The sequence below is a fragment of the Nylanderia fulva genome, unplaced genomic scaffold (assembly GCF_048542155.1).
Source record: "Nylanderia fulva isolate GAGA-0341 unplaced genomic scaffold, ASM4854215v1 Scaffold20, whole genome shotgun sequence".
In the NCBI taxonomy this organism is placed as follows: domain Eukaryota; kingdom Metazoa; phylum Arthropoda; class Insecta; order Hymenoptera; family Formicidae; genus Nylanderia; species Nylanderia fulva.
Genome location: NW_028190264.1, coordinates 1,425,714 through 1,443,228, shown reverse-complemented (window position 1 = coordinate 1,443,228; position 17,515 = coordinate 1,425,714). Strand labels below are relative to the sequence as shown.

Below are 17,515 nucleotides of genomic sequence, written 5' to 3'. Positions count from 1 at the left end.
ACATATGCTGTACGTATAATTGATTTCAACAATATATTCTATTATCAACTTATTTTATTTTTATCAATAAATTACTAAATTAAAATATTAAATTAAATATTAATTTTCGAGTTGCAATCAATCGCAAAAAATGAAAATAAATTATTTAGAAAATTGACGAAAAGTTTTGTAAAATATAAAAATAATTTCTCAAAAGTTTTCACAGTTAAAGTATTAAACTATGATTCGTACACCCTGTATACAACGTTCTTGTCGCAATTTATTGCGACATTGTATAATAACACAGGAGGAAAATGAGCGTTAAAATTCAATTTGCGTACTACATAATTAGTGGCAATTTTGCAGAAGTTTCCGCTACCTGTTCTCTTGTATTTCTGTATAGATTAAAAGATAAAACACAAAGCTAATAAACATATTGACAGCTGTCCACGCGTAATCCGTTGTGGTTCAACAGTTCGGTCAACATTATTCACAAAAGCAAATTAAACAGTAGAGAAAGAGAGATCTTGTAGCTTTGCTCTATATATTACAAAGCTTATAACAAAACGTTTGCAAAAAAAAGCCACAGATAATTGTGTTACAACATAAATATTCCTTGTCATGAAGGAAGGAATTATAATTAAACGCATACATTGTTGCACCTACCTTTATTCTTCTTCTATCTTGAAAAAAAACGTGTCTTTATTTATGCCTGCTTATTATATCAACGTATATTTAATCTTTCTTAATTAGATTTTTGCAGATAAACGAATAAAATAAAATAATAAAAGCAAAAAGTAAATGATTTCTTTTATATCAAATAAATTAATCGTTCATAAATAGGTATATATATTTTTTGTGATCACGCTTGAAAGTATGCAACATAAATTTAAAATTCACCGTACTGTATAATCGAATAGACACATAAATGTTATTATATTATTAAATCGCGCAAGGAAATGCGCGAAACATATTAATTATCTTTAAAAAAACACGTCTTTATTTATGTCTGCTTTTTGTATCAACGTTTATTTAATAAATATTTCTCAATTAGATTTTTGCAGATAAGCGGATAAAATAAAAAAAAATAATAAAAGCAAAAAGCAAATGATTTTCTTCATATCAAATAAATTAATCGTTTATAAATAGGTATATATATTTTTTTGTGATCACGCTTGAAAGTATGCAACAGGAATTTAAAATTCACCGTACTGTATAATCGAATAGACACATCAATATTATATTATTAAATCGCGCAATAAATGCGCGAAACATATTAATTATCTTTAAAAAAACACGTCTTTATTTATGTCTGCTTTTTGTATCAACGTTTATTTAATAAATATTTCTCAATTAGATTTTTGCAGATAAGCGGATAAAATAAAAAAAAATAATAAAAGCAAAAAGCAAATGATTTTCTTCATATCAAATAAATTAATCGTTTATAAATAGGTATATATATTTTTTTTGTGATCACGCTTGAAAGTATGCAACATGAATTTAAAATTCACCGTACTGTATAATCGAATAGACACATCAATATTATATTATTAAATCGCGCAAGGAAATGCACGAAACATATTAATTATCTTTAAAAAAACACGTCTTTATTTATGTCTGCTTTTTGTATCAACGTTTATTTAATAAATATTTCTCAATTAGATTTTTGCAGATAAGCGGATAAAATAAAAGAAAATAATAAAAGCAAAAAGCAAATGATTTTCTTCATATCAAATAAATTAATCGTTTATAAATAGGTATATATATTTCTTTTGTGATCACGCTTGAAAGTATGCAACATGAATTTAAAATTCACCGTACTGTATAATCGAATAGACACATAAATGTTATGATATTATTAAATCGCGGAAGGAAATGCGCGAAACATATTAATTATCTTTAAAAAAACACGTCTTTATTTATGTCTGCTTTTTGTATCAACGTTTATTTAATAAATATTTCTCAATTAGATTTTTGCAGATAAGCGGATAAAATAAAAGAAAATAATAAAAGCAAAAAGCAAATGATTTTCTTAATATCAAATAAATTAATCGTTTATAAATAGGTATATATATTTCTTTTGTGATCACGCTTGAAAGTATGCAACATGGATTTAAAATTCATCGTACTGTATAATCGAATAGACACATAAATATTAAATTATTAAATCGCGCAGGGAAATGCGCAAAACATATAAAATTTATTAATTTCGCCGCGACAAATATCGATTAATAAAAAAACGTGCGATAACAAGCAAGGTATAGACATTTATCTTGCGAATAAATGAACCCACGTGTAAATAATCGCAAAGGAATTTACTCACCGGGACGAGATACGCCCGTTTCATCTTTCGCTGCATTCGCGTTGCATCGGCGTTGCATCTCTGCATTCCGCATTCCTGGCGTCCTGGACCGATACTATGCTCCGCATCAGGCAGCCTCTCGCACAAGTACGAATCAATCGCGCCTGCTAATTACCATCTCGCGCACTAATTAACGATCTTCCGACACGACGACGCCCGTCACGTTATGCACAATGCCAGTGCATTTCGGTCGAATAAATAAGAGGAAATGGGACAATCGAGTTCGATATCTATATGTGCACTTGATTCCTCTATCTGCTGTAAACATCGCCGTAACACGACGCGAATCTCGTACTCGACAGCGATCGTACAACCTGATTGATCGAGAGACACTAATTTGCTCGTCGAAACTGCCGATTCGTTACACACGAAATACTTGTCACCCGTTAAGGACAAAAAAAATCACGCGAATGTCAACAATCACGCCTGACGCAATATTTATCTGCTCGGAAAGCTTAACAAAAAACCGAATCGCTCTCAGTCACTGATTAATTAGCGCACCGATACGATTATCCGGTAATTAATTCGAAATACTCTCGACATTTTACGAGACACCCTCGGCGAAGATTCACTCTCGCAAAAATGGCGGCGATAAATGCGAGGGAAATGACCGCGACGCGACACCTGTCAATGAAGTTAGTCACGACAATGAGACTCGAGGGACGTAATCACATATACCGAGCACTAACACCATTGCACATTATTTATGCCTCGTTTTACTTCCTGGAGATTATCGAGAGAAGCTGAAAAGGAAAGCGGATTTTCCGTCATTCGGATATCAGATGTGTTTCTTTAATGATTAAGCTAAATATAGGCTCGAGATTTCTCCGAAATAAATGTATAATAAATACCTGAGATTCGGAGATTTCTTCACGACGAGAAGCTGGATCTCGTCACGCCATACTGATGTACCCGGAGTATATGATAAAATATTATATACGGATAACGATAATAATCTGACACTTGTGCGATATTTGACAGTTCAGTTGGTGATTTTTGACAGTTATCAGTTCACTCGGCACCTTGCGAAGGATTCCTTTGCGAGAGGGAGGGGGCTACACGTGTGTAAACAAGGAAGGTAGTAAGTACTATGACATACGTCACAGGTGGACCCACTTTCTGCGCAGTAGGACCCCTAGTGGCGCGCGACGCGCCATACGTCACGCTGACGTCACGCTTACGTCACGCTACGGCGTGCGTCGCATTCTTTGGAGCGACTCGTGTAGCCCCCACTCCTCCGGGAAGGATCCTACAGTGAGCATCGAATGGGGTGATCGCGGCGGTGCTTTAAATTAAGTTATACGAAAATAGTGTCCTTGATATATTCACTCGCGTTTAATATTCATATCGGTTTATAGCGACATTTTATTCGTCGTGTGAGCATTGGCGATGTCGTTTTGGAGCATCAAGGTCATCATCAAGGTACATCGATATCGATCTATTTTTTTGTTGACTGATATGTTAATGTATTGTTCTGATATTATAATTTTGTTCGTTTTATTGCTATACTTTCTGCATTTAAGATAATACGGGCATTTTTTCTCAAAATTAAATAAAGTAAATTCGAGGAGAGAATATATTTCTCTCTCTCTCTCTCTCTCTCCTCTCTTTCTTTAGAAAAAGTTCCTAGATTAAAGAAAGATAATAGATGTCCCTCCGCTTGACATTGTAAATACTCCAATCAACCAATCAGGATAAAGCAATTTTCGCCCTCCTGATTGGTCAACTAACCGATCTGAAGTACTCGTAATATATTAAGTAGCGCGCTTTCTATCTATTATCAGTGACAAGTTCGCGTATGGACAGAAGTTGGAGCAAAGTATACAAGAATCGAGATTTTGCTTGCGATTCTCGATGGCAAAAAGTGTGCAATAACGCGGGACGGACGGCATATTGCTCTGTTGATTTATTCGCCGAAAACGTGTCGGAGGAGTGCGATGAAAGTCGCGAATGTCGTATATACAAGGTAATACGCGTGAGTATTTCGCAGATTATTTATTCGGAGCGATCCGTGTTAAGTAACGGATGATCGCCGAAAAGGCGATGAAAGAATTCGAAAATGTCGTATATATAAAGAAATGCGAATTCTTCGACAGAAATTTGTCTCTCTTTGGGCCCCTGCGAGGTAAAACAATTGACATAAAGAACGGAAAATGCGATATAATAATACATGTCCTTTGATTTTTTGCTTTTTTATTTTTTATTTTTATTTATTTTTTTTATTTTATTTATTTTTTTTTTATTTTATTTATACAAAATATTTTTAAAAATATTTTTTTATCTGTAACAGGATCGAGATGCAGAAAGAAAACGGTGGCAGTGGATTACTTATTTGGAGCGAGAATACCAAAGGCAAAATATAAAGTAACGTGAGTGCGAATTCCTCAACGGATATTCGTCTTCTCCAGGAGCTGCCACGTCTCTCTTTGGGCCGCCTACGAGGTAAAACAAGTAATATATTAATAATGAAGTGTGATAATACACGTCCTTTAAATTGATTTTTGCTTTTTCTCTACAATACATTTTTAAAAAATTTTATTTTTTATTTATTTTTTATTTATTTTTTTATTTATATAATGGATTTAAAAAAAATAATTTTTTAACTGTCTGTAACAGGACCGAGGTGCAGAAAGAAAACGGCAGCAGATTACTTATTTGGAGCGACTCCGAGAATACCAAAGGCAAAATATAAAGTAACGTGAGTGCGAGTTCCTCAACAGAAATTCTTCTTCTCCAGGAGCTGCCACGTCTTTCTTTGGGCCGCCTACGAGGTAAAACAAGCAATATATTAATAATGAAGTGTGATAATACACGTCCTTTAAATTGATTTTTGCTTTTTCTACAATACATTTTTAAAAAATTTTATTTTTTATTTATTTTTTATTTATTTTTTATTTATTTTTTTATTTATATAAAGGATTTAAAAAAAATAATTTTTTAACTGTCTGTAACAGGACCGAGGTGCAGAAAGAAAACGGCAGCAGGTTACTTATTTGGAGCGACTCCGGGAATGCCATGCAAAGACATAATATAAAGTAAGGCGAGTGCGGATTCTTCAACAGAAACTCGTTTTCTCCAGGAGCTGTCACGTCCCTTCGGGCCGCCTCTGTGAGGTAAGACAATCGACAACATTAATGTATGATAATACATTCCTTCAAAAAAAAAAAAAAAAAAAAAAGAAAAGAAAAGAAAAAAATTATTAACTTGACTGAATCTTTCAACTAAATATTATTTTGTCAATTGAACATATAAAAATATTTAAATTAAATATAACATATTAAATCTAACAAAACGTATATTTATTATATATATTTGATTTAAATATTAATATATATTTAATTAACAAAATAGTAATTTAGTTGAAAGATTTAGTCAAGTTAATACATTTTTTCAGTATTTATGTATTTTTTTATTTTTTTATATTTTATTTTTAATTTATTTTAATTTTTATTTATATAAAGCATTTTAAAAAATATTTTTTTGTTGTAACAGGCTCGAATGCAGAAAGAAAACGGTGGCAGCAGATTACTTATTCATATTATACTGGTATAAAGTAACACGAGTGCGAGTTCTTCAACGGAAATTCGTCTTCTCCAGGAGCTATCTCTCTTCGGACCAGCTGCGAGGTAAGACAATCGACAGTTTTGATGCATGATAATACACGTTCTTCATATTTTTGTTATTTTTATTTATATTTGATTTTTAATTTATTTTATTTAATTGTTATATATAAAAAGAATATTTTTAAAAATAAATTCTTTTATTTGTAACAGGATGCAGAACGAAAACGGTGGCATTAAAATCATCGTCCGGTGAGTGAATTTATTTCTTTCATCTGCGAGAATAATTATTTATTTATTTGCCCAATGATATTTTTGATGTCATTGTGTTTGACTGTTTGCAATTGCAACATATGTCATTTTGCGTTGTTGCTTTCTCTTGAATGTAATAAAAAACATTTATTTAATTACATTTTATTTTATAATACGTTTTATATGAAATTCTATTTTCCTCGTGCGAACTTTGACTATATCAATCAAATAAAACAAAGTTTAAAAATTTTATTAACACGTTATTCTCAAGCAGATTTATTAAATTTATTACATTTTTTCACATTTATTTGAATTTTACATGTGTTTTTTGATAAAATCGTATTAAAACATATTCTAAATAAATTCATATTTCTTTGATATTATTGTATAATGCGATAAATATCTTTTCTCGAATGCTATTTTTTCCTCTCTTTTTTTACAAATTATATTTTATCAAGACTTATACAATTTACTTAAAATATATATCACGTTAATGATTTCTTTTAATTATAAATATTATAGCAAAATTTTCTTATAATTGAAATAGGTTTTTTCACGAAAAATAAAAATTATATAAATAAATATATCTTGCGCAGCACATAATATTAATTCAGCTTAATTTATTGATGTCTATTACTTATTTCGCATAGAAAATTAGTCCGATTATAAAAAATTAGAGAATAGTCAGCGATTGCACGATCGCGAAGGATTTTAACGAGAAAAAAAAAAAAAAAACAGAATGGCTCTTCTCGGTCGAGATGAATTTTTCAGAATCCGTTTCGTGAGTGTGTGTGTTGCTTTTTCGTCGGTCGTTGTTTTATTTTCGAACGCGGCACGCGGTGGCGTTTGCCGGCAGGATCGTGATGATTTACCGCGCGTAGATCTCGAACGCGACGCGGGATCCAATTCGCGTGTACGAGCGAGAATAAAATAAATAGCTATACGCGCTCGCGATGAAAATTTTCGTCGGGACGAAATTCCAGTCGAGCCGAGTCGAGCCGAACGTGATGCGCCTCTCTTTTGTTCCTGGCCGTTATCGGGCACAAAACGCTAGGAAGGACCTACGCGCGACGATTTATCGTCCCGCTGCGTATCCATTTTATTTCCGCGCCGTTCAACGAAATATATACACACACACATATATATATATATATATATATATATATATATATGTATGTATAGAGAGAGAGGAAAAACTATATTCCGCGAGATTTTCCGGATAGTGTCAATGTTCGGAAAACGTTATGTGATCTCGACATTTAGCCGATTTGCTCCGACTTGCAAATGGATTTCGTTTATAATTAAAAATGTCTTTTTTTTTCTTCCCGTTTTTTTACATCATAATCGCGAACTGGTCAATTTTATTCGTGTCATTGCGCGGAATATAGATACAAATCGGATTTCCCGCGTTTTGAGAATTAAAATGCTTTGCAAAGGTAATGAATCGAAAATTGTATAGATACAAGCAATATTGATAAAGTAAATTTTGAAATAGGATGAAAATTTCTCAGTAACATTTACGTGTAAAGTGATATTTAATATTTCACTAGTTACAGAAATTTATAACACTTATATATATATATATATATATGTGTGTATGTGAGTAAATATATAGTAATTAATAATTATTTTATATAATTATTTTAATACATCAACTCTTAAAGCATTCATCAACGTTAAAGTAAATATATATATAAGTATTATAAATGTATATATATGTATATATATATTCATTTAATAACTGGTTTAAATCTATTTACGATGTGTTTTACATGTAACATGGTAAAATGAAGTAGATTATATTTTTCTATACATTTTATTTTTCACATAGAGAGGAAAAGATAGTATTTTAGGAAAACATGTTTTTTCATAAAAAATGAAAGGTAAGTGCAATTTGTTGCATTTGAAAATTTGATTTATCACATCATTCGCAAAATAAATGTTTACTTACCTCAAGAATATATTTTGTTGATGGCCGAAAATAAAACAAATTCTGATATACATCTGAAATACAATTTTGTCCATGATTGCGTTCTGCTTTCTCGGTAGAATAAATATTTTTGTTAAAATATCCAATTTTTATTTTTGATTGATGTGAATATTTGTACTGTGACAATTTATAATTTTGCTATTATTTAGTAAAAATTTAAAGAAATGGGATTAATCATTTTTAAATTGATATTGCTAAAATTTAAAAATATTTTTATATTATGTCTTTACTTTTTATATATTTTATATTGATATTATATTTTTGTATATTTTATATTTTCGTATAAAAATATATGAAAATATTAGCTGAGATATTCTACGTCGATATTTACAAACTAATATGAGAACTTTATTTTACTTTATTTTATATTTAGATTTACTTTAATACAATAATTTACTTTTAATAATAATGTGTGAACATTTATTTATTTGATAAAATTCTTATCTTCTTATAAAAATTGTATTAAATAAATAAATTGTTACGTCATTAAAAAAAAAGTAAATTCTTATATTAAAATAAATCCAAATATAAAATAAAATTCTCATATTAGTTTGTAAATATAAATGTAGAAAATCTTAGCAAATATTTTTATATACTTCTGTATTGCTCTCGGTCTATATTTTTCGTTAAAATATTCTACAATATACATATAATCTTGCTATATTTTTGAATATATAATTTGTGCGTGCAACCAATATTTTTTGTTAAAGATTTTAAATGATTAATTAATATATAAACTGTAAAATATATTAAAATAAAAACATGGAAAAAGAAATATAAAATATCCAAAAATATAATATAAATATAAAATATAAAAGATAAAAATATGTAATATAAAAAGATTTTTTAAATGAGTATATATACACGCATATCTACATATTTAGACGCATATGTATGCATACGTATGTTGATATTTTATATATTTTGGATAAGGAGGTAGGGTATATTAATGAACACAGGACGTGTAAAAAACGAAGAACTTCTTTTTATTACATTCGTTGTGTCATGAAATTTCATGGTATCATTGTCGTGTCTTCGTCATACAGTGATTTGTTCCGAAAGCACCTTTATTTCTTCCACTTTCGATACATTGCATATCTGTACGCAATCAATTTGATTCGCGACAGAATTAAATGAGCGAATCTTCAGCTTAAACTGCTTTCCCTATATTCTTTCCTACTTTTATCACTTCAAATGTCGATTCTTTCAGATGACGGCATTACAGAAAAGATTGAAAAATATTTAGTTATCGGTGTAAAATTGTGATAATCGCGAAAAAATCTATATTTATATTTATCAAATATTTTTTAAAATCATATCTTTCTCTGTTCTTAAAAAATTTAATATTTACATTTAATGAATATACTTTATTTTTTATCCTTTTTATTAATTTTTTATTATATAGTTATTAATATAACTATACATTTAATTAATATAACTTTTATATAATTTATTGAAATGATGATCAAAAAGTATAAGAAAAATTTTACAACTTTTATATTATAATCCCTAAGAATGAAAAAGAAATTTGTTCTTGGATATGCCAGCTTGACTTAAAGTTCTTCGGATTAGAAATATAAAATTCAAGTATCATTTATAAATCTCAACGTATATAAACGTGATGTAAAATGTTGTCTATCGATAAATCATTTCTACTTGTAATTGTAGTTATAGAACGCACGACGCAGCACCGCACGTTTTGTGCACATTTTTTAATATCGCCAAGTGATATTACTTCGATATTGCTTCGATCCTTTCTCTAGTGCGTCCTTTCTGTTTCTTCCTTTTTGTGCATTATCCTCGCTAACTTCTGAAGCGATCTTCTGCCTCTTATTTTTCTTTTCGGTCATATGTGCGATATGTGTACCAACGGATAGTTACAACTTATTCGCATAGGCTATTTGTATATAATATGTATATAATATATATGTATTTATATATATATATATATATAATACTTTTTTTCCGCGCCACAAAGAATTTGTTTATTCCCGCCATCCTACGTATTATGTACACGCGTTATACACATATGTATGTTTCCATATTATACCGAGTGTCTCAAGTATCCCGTCTCTTTTTTCAAGCGACTAATTTTTTAAGTGACCTCAATGAATTTAATTTTGTTTCTTTAGATAAAATCCAGTATTGGTTGCTGCAATCTTTTATTCTTCATTTTCATCATCTTGATAAAATTGTGAAATATTTGACAAAGAATTGATTAGCGCTTAAAAATATTCAACTTATAAATATTTAATTTTCACTTCATTCCAGAGAGAATCTATCCCGTCCCTTTTTTCAAGTGACTAATTTTTTAAGTGGCCTCAATGAATTTAATTTTGTTTCTCTAGAGAAAATCCAGCATTGGTTGCTGCAATCTTTTATTCTTCATTTTCATCATCTTGATAAAATTGTGAAATATTTGACAAAGAATTGATTAGCGCTTAAAAATATTCAACTTATAAATATTTAATTTTCACTTCATTCCAGAGAGAATCTGCGCTCTTGAAAAGCTAGGTAACGAACCTGACACACTCTGTATGAATATACGTGCCGCGCATATATATGAATCTCACCATCTAGATGATTTCTGATTTCGATCTCCTGCATATACATTCTTATACCGATAATAGTAATAATTATCTAGGTAAATCTGACCCGAAAATTCCGATAGAATCAGTTTATCCGCGGCCGCGAATTTATTACCGGGATATATAATCCCGGTATGCTGATAATAAATGTACGTGAGGCTCGGCAGGATCTTCTGATTATGAACTTTCAGTATACCTTCTTAAGGAATCGAGAATTGTTCTCTCTTTCTCGCGAGAGAAAAAAAAATTCCCTTGAATATAAATATCTTAAAAATGTTGCTCGCCGGGATGCTGCCAAAGGCGTAACTTATGCGTTGTTTTTGCTTTTATATTGTTTCCCAAGTCCGGGAGGAAGTCGTTCCTCCTCGTTCGCATCCTGTCAGAATGAAATTCCGTAGATGTTCCGCGCGAGCGTTTCGCAGAAATGTCACCGCGCTCTGATCGGGTACATCGCGCCCCGAGAAATGCTGATATTCGCACCCGGTCGATCGGCGTCTTGGAATTTTCGCCGCGTTCCGAAATTCCTTACGCAGCACCTTACGATACGCTGCACAAGTCCAATCGATCGATTCAATGAATTCACGCGTTTCCTCGCGCTTCCAACTTTGAGAACGCAATATCTTTTCGTCATGTCAATACATATATATGTATATAAAATTGTTTACACATAAGTATATATATAAAATTATATATAATTATTATATAAATATATATAAAGTTATATATGTATATATAATTATTATTATAATTATACAGATAACAATTATATGTACAATATATAAAGATGGCAAAAAGTTGCCATGCGATTTTAGGGTGTCTAGCAGTCAGGGAAATCTGGAAAACTGGGCGTTGTCAAGGAATTTTATAAATTTGGAATTTTCAGTGAAAAAAGTCAGGAAATTTTACGATTTATCTGGCTTTTCTCATATTATTCTACATTTGTCTCAATAATTTGGCATTTTTTATTAAATAAATATAAACTTTTTCTTGACTCCCAGCACTAATTTTCTGTGTTAAAAATCGATTTATCTACAGCGTGTTCGTTAATTTATATTTTCATCGTCGCGTTATTTTATTTCAATGTATTTAATAGAGATAAAACTAAAAAATTTTATATAATATAAATAAAATAGATGGTTATTTGAATAGTTTATAGTGACATGTTTGTTTCGATTATTGTACATAATGCAGATTGTACAATTGATTTAAATTTTTGTTTTAACTTCCGAATCTTTTCATTCTTGACAAAAATATAATACTAAAATAATACTAAAAAGTCAGGGAAAAATTAATTTCTAGTCTTGGAAAATCTGAAAGTCAAGGAATTTTTTTCATTGAGTCTGCAGGACATCCTGATATTATTTTCTTTTAAAAAATTTCTTTAAAAATATCTCAAAGATTTCATGATTTAACATATAATTGATTTATTATATAGATAAATGCAAATTATATATTTTTTTTCATTGAATCTGCTGGACACCCTGTATTTCGAAGTTAAACACGCGCGAATTTCATATTTGTTATGAATCTTGAAACAATTATATAGCTTTTTCCTGCAAAATATTTGCATAATAATACATCGAGTTCCGCGAGTTTTCCCGCGCTTTTGAGACTTTGGAATTTTTCTTTCTTTCCTTTTTTTTTTTTTTTGGAAAATTGTGTGCGTATCCGCAGATGTCGCGAATTCGTAATTCAGAACCCGGGTAAATTCTCGACACGCGGTAGCGTTTTCAAGACGACGGCGATATGGATTTTCCCGGCGCAGTCAACGTCGCATCGCACCTGCGGGCGCATCCCGCGCGAGCAATTTAATCAGATCCTTCTGATCCTTAACCCAGCTGCGCGCGGTTGGCCTCTGCGCGAATAAGAGAAAAAGGTCGGAGACAGGCCAGCCCGGTGCACAACGGGCTCGTCTCGGAAACTACACAGGGTGGGCGAGGAAAAAAGATGACGCGTGGAGATAGGAGAGGCCGTATTATACCGGGAACAGCTGGGCTCCGTGAGCAAGACTTAATCGCTAATCGTGAGTTTAAAGTTGCCTTACGTTACTTGCTTTTAACGATAAATTACGGCTATCGATCGTGGAACTTAGCGACTAGTGCGTAGTTTACATATTAATAGTTCGATTAGACGTCTCATTCCTTTCAACCAACGTTGCTCGCATTTTTTCACACCTGTCAAGCTGTATACAGAGCTTCTTTTATTATTGTTTTTCACTTCTTTCACAAGAAAATGTTTTAAAATGAGCTACCGTTAACTCAATTTTAGCTGTCTCTACAAACTGGAATTTCAGTTGTCATATACTACATTTTAGCTATGGTAACTAATATTTTTGGCTACAGTTTAACGGAGAACAATATTAGCTGTCGGTTAAAATTTAGGCATGATATAACTCATGTTTAATATAGGGACAGCTAAAATTGAGGTATAACAGCTAATTTTTTTTGCATACGTAAAAAAATATTTCTCGTGTAATTAAATTTAATAATGCAAATTAGTAACGAAAGATTTCGATGTGACAAGCTGTGATCACACATTTTAAATAATTTCAAAGTGATGCAAAATTTTAATTGATTCCTTTATATTTCATGTCATATAATAATGAGACACTCTGTGTACGTCTGTATTGGTCTCGTAGAGCAAAAGCGATGTCGATTCATGTATGATAATAATATAAAACAAGATAATAATAATTGTATGCAATCATGAATGCACCAATTATCGGAGAAACGAATTTTAAACTTCTTTTAAGACTCTTCTCTTTGTCGAATGATTCGAATCTCACTGTGAAAATATAATAAAACGATTTAAATATGCAAATGTAATTCGCGATATCCGATTATCAAAGTAATAGTTACTCATGTTTCGTATAATTCAATAATATATAGGTAAATATTCTCCAGAACACATTCATTTACATCAATTTCAGTAATTATTCCGAAAATATATACGCATGTATTTACAAATTTTCACGTTAAATGCACGTAATGTAACGTAATTGATTACTAATTATATATTTGATAATTGATAATTAATAATAACGTAATTGATTACTAATAACGTATAACAGAGTAATAAATAATTTTAATTAATTTGTATTTTGCAATGTGTATTACGTCAGTTTTATTGTTATAATAATTTATACGATTGCACAAAGGTCGAAATAATGAGATTCGCGAATTTCTAAAAAAAAATTCAACCCTCTTTCTCCGTTTAACTCGAGCATGAGAATGAAGCAACGAGATCGGATAATTCTTTTTCTCGTTTGTCTGATTTTGCGACAGACAGAAGACGACGGGACAAAGAACCACCAGCAGAAATGGGGTGGACGTCTCGAACCAACCGATTATTCGTAATCGTCGAGCGGCAAAACGCGAGAGAGGGAAGTTAACGTGCCTTTAATTAATTCCGTGAAACTTTCTGATCGGCCGATAAAAAAAAGTCGAGTCGGCCCAAGTTGGAGCATGAAGAAGGGTGCCGGGGATTGAATTTCAGTTAGATATTCTTGGGTTCTGAGCTTGATGTTCCGAACGACGGGATTTTCCCATTTCACATTTTGCGGGCGGCGAATATCGCGTCACGTCAGTGTCATGAAAAGCCTTTGCCATTTATGAAACAAAAATACGAAATATGTTATTTTTATGTGGAACGTTTTTCTATCTGTTTTCAGATAAAAATCTGAATTTATATATGAAATATTAATAATTCATGCTGCTACAATCATTTGTGTTTCAACTAATGCTTTAATAATATTTATGTAAATTAATTGTTACTTTTGTATAAAAGCATTTTTTATTTTAGTTAAACGAGACACGTTTTCTCTCGCGAATTTAATTGCATTCAGAACATTGAGAAAATATTGTGCACATCTTTTTTCTCTGTTATTGTTTTGTAAAGTTATTTTAAAATAATATAACAATAATATCAGAGCTTTTTTCTGACATTTTACGTACACATGTAGCACATAAATATAACACTCTCGCAACTTTAATTACATATCTCAATATTTTTCTTCACAGTTGAAAAATTTCTGTTAAATTTAACAGATATCACATGTCCCAAACGGTCCACAGAAATTTTTGTGTTAATTTAACATAATATGGATATGTTAAATGGAGACACAAATATTGTAACACAAAATAAATGCGATTAATTTTAGATTTTATCATTCCCACTTATATAAAATATAAAATCAACATTTTTTTTGAAAATTTTAACAGAAAAATCTTGTCACTAATAAAGCAGAACATATTTATTGTGTAAAATTAAAAATAGATACACATTGTTTTATTTTTACATTTTTTCAGTTGTTTTAATAATTTAACATTTAAGTTCAATTAATATTCAGTTCAAAATATATTAAATCGACACATGAATGTGTTAAAAAGTAATATTATAAACAATTACAGTTAATATAGAAAACTTGAAGCGAATTCTGATGTATCCGCCGGATACCAGAGTCGCAATCCAAGGAAATACCATAATTTATTAACGAAGGAACATATGCGACGTCGCGCCGATTTAACGCAACATTTCACCTGTCTGCGATTATGACGATAGGAATAATTCCGCGTGTAATTCGGCTCCGCGATAAATTCATAGCTGCGGTCAGGGTCGATGGGTCATAAATATGGAAAGCCTTAATGATATTGAGTACCGTGGCTGATCGGTTAACCGCCTTTACCGCTCGCGGTCTTCCATGCAATGCGCGAAATTTCCGTGCAATTGTTTCTCCGCCGCGTTTGCGGCTGTTTCGAGATTCCAATATTCACGTTCGACTTAGCTTTGAAACTGCGAGCGCGCGGAAAGGTTTTATTGTGGAAAAAGGAATTTTGCACGAGCGGAATTAGTCGGAAAACGCACTGTGCCATACGCGTTCGCATGCGTGAACATGCTCGCAATACTGGAAATATGTTCATCAAATTTGTACAAAGCTACCGGATATAACTCTCGCAGCGGTTTTTTTTTTTTGCCGAGTTATGAAATACTAGAAAATTGACTTTTTTTTTTAATTAAAATGAACGATTGAAATAAAATTCGCGCCATTCTATACGAGTTGTGTATGTTTAAGTAATGACTCCGTTCACGAATACAGCAGAAGATAGTTTTCGAATTGTTTTGCAGAATTTGATTTCAGCCGCGCTATTTTTTTCATTGCGAGATCACTTTTTGTTGATATAACAATTGGCTGATTTAGAAATTGAATAATCGGAAGCTCTCAAGAATCATGATATATCCGGATTATCGATGCGTAAGAACTTTTCGCGACGTATTGACGTACGCGTCTATAATCCGTGGTTGAATTTGCAGCCGCGGTCGATATGGAAGCATTAATAATGCGGGTTGTTGCGGCCGGCCAGATAAATATCGTTACTACTAGCCACGACGCGAAACTACTGCACGCAACCGACTGGTATTCGGTCTTTATATTGCGTTGGAGTTCTGTGTTTTAAAATAAAACATGTTAAGTTTACTTCGTTAGCGCAAAATTGAGAAGGAAACAGCTTTAGATATGTGTCTCTTTCTTCATCTTCCTTTCTATTTTTATTGCAAACATTTATTTGTATCGGCATTATTTATGCAATTCTGATAAAAGAGCGCCGATACGACTAGTATTACTAGCTTTGGAATATCACGGTTTTTTGGCGGCTTGTAATCAGAAGCATTGTTACAAATTACGACTTTGCTCAAAACAACTTTTGCAAAATTATGTCTTTGTTATACGATGATACTGTCAATATTTGATCGGAGAATCTGTACAGATTCTTAAGAATGATTAACATAATCAGGGGGTCAGGAAAATCTGAAAAACCGGGCATTGTCAGGGAATTTTATAAATCTGGAATTGTCAGGGAGTAAGGAAAATTTTACTATTTATCTGGATTTTTTCACATTATTCTACATTTATCTCAATAATGTGAAATTTTTTATTAAATAAATATAAACTTGACTCTCAGCACGCTAATTTTCTGTGTTGTTAAAAATCGATTCATCTACAGCGTGTTTGTTAATTTATATTTTCATCGTCGTGTTATTTTATTTCAATGTATTTAAAAGAGACAAAATAAAAAATTGATATAATATAAATAAAAAAGGTGATTTAAAGAGTTTATAGTGACATGTTTGTTTCGATTATCGTACATAATGCAGATTGTACAATTGATTTAAATTTTTGTTTTAACTTTCGAACCTTTTCATTGTTGACAAAAATATCTCAAAGATTTCATGATTTATCATATAGATATATGCAAATTATATATTTGGAAAAAATAATACTAAAAAGTCAGGGAAAAAATAAATTGCTGGACTTGGAAAATCTGAAAAAGTCAGGGAATTTTTTTCATTGAGTCTGCTGGACAATCTAAAAATGATGTCTTTGTTATACGATGATACTATCAATATTTGATCGGAGAATCTGTACAGATTCTCAAGAATGACTAGCATAATGGATAAAATAATACTGCGATATATTTAGAATATACCTTTAAAGCTACTTAACGCTTATGTCAGATGGCCGATTAAGAGCTTAGTTGAATGACAGACTTTATTTATAATAGTATTCTCGTTCACGTTGAAATGTTGCCGCAGATTTATACGATTCGCGGTTCTGCATTTATCAGAAAGGAAAATCAAACTTTGAAACAAAGAAAGAGGGAGAGAAAAAAGAGCAACTCTGGCCGTTCGTTCTCGCATTGTCTTTTCATCGTCAAGAATTTAATCGAAAATCGATCAGGTTTATTTCAACGTTTTGCAAAATATTCCTGAGAATAATGGTGCTATGCGA

At 31.2% G+C, this 17,515-nt stretch overlaps 2 long non-coding RNA genes across 4 annotated transcripts in view; one reads left to right on the top strand and one right to left on the bottom strand.

Moving 5' to 3' along the window:
• The window catches only part of LOC114944111 (uncharacterized), a 37,284-nt gene extending 33,762 nt beyond the window's left edge, over positions 1–3,522 (bottom strand). The window contains exons 1-2 of the long non-coding RNA XR_003822116.2: positions 3,193–3,522; positions 2,303–3,084 (exon numbers count right to left, since the gene is read on the bottom strand). This is a non-coding gene — a long non-coding RNA (uncharacterized LOC114944111). The remainder of the gene's footprint in view (positions 1–2,302; positions 3,085–3,192) is intronic.
• A 32-nt stretch (positions 3,523–3,554) lies between these two features.
• LOC114944110 (uncharacterized) overlaps positions 3,555–17,515 on the top strand; it is a 28,051-nt gene continuing 14,090 nt past the window's right edge. The window contains exons 1-7 of one of the 3 annotated variants that reach the window (XR_003822113.2): positions 3,555–3,763; positions 4,126–4,307; positions 4,632–4,783; positions 4,958–5,112; positions 5,296–5,454; positions 5,834–5,967; positions 6,115–6,153. This is a non-coding gene — a long non-coding RNA (uncharacterized LOC114944110). Of the gene's footprint in view, positions 3,764–4,125; positions 4,317–4,631; positions 4,784–4,957; positions 5,113–5,295; positions 5,455–5,833; positions 5,968–6,114; positions 6,154–17,515 lie in introns of all 3 variants that reach the window. The other 2 variants (XR_003822114.2, XR_003822115.2) reach the window with 2 other exon arrangements.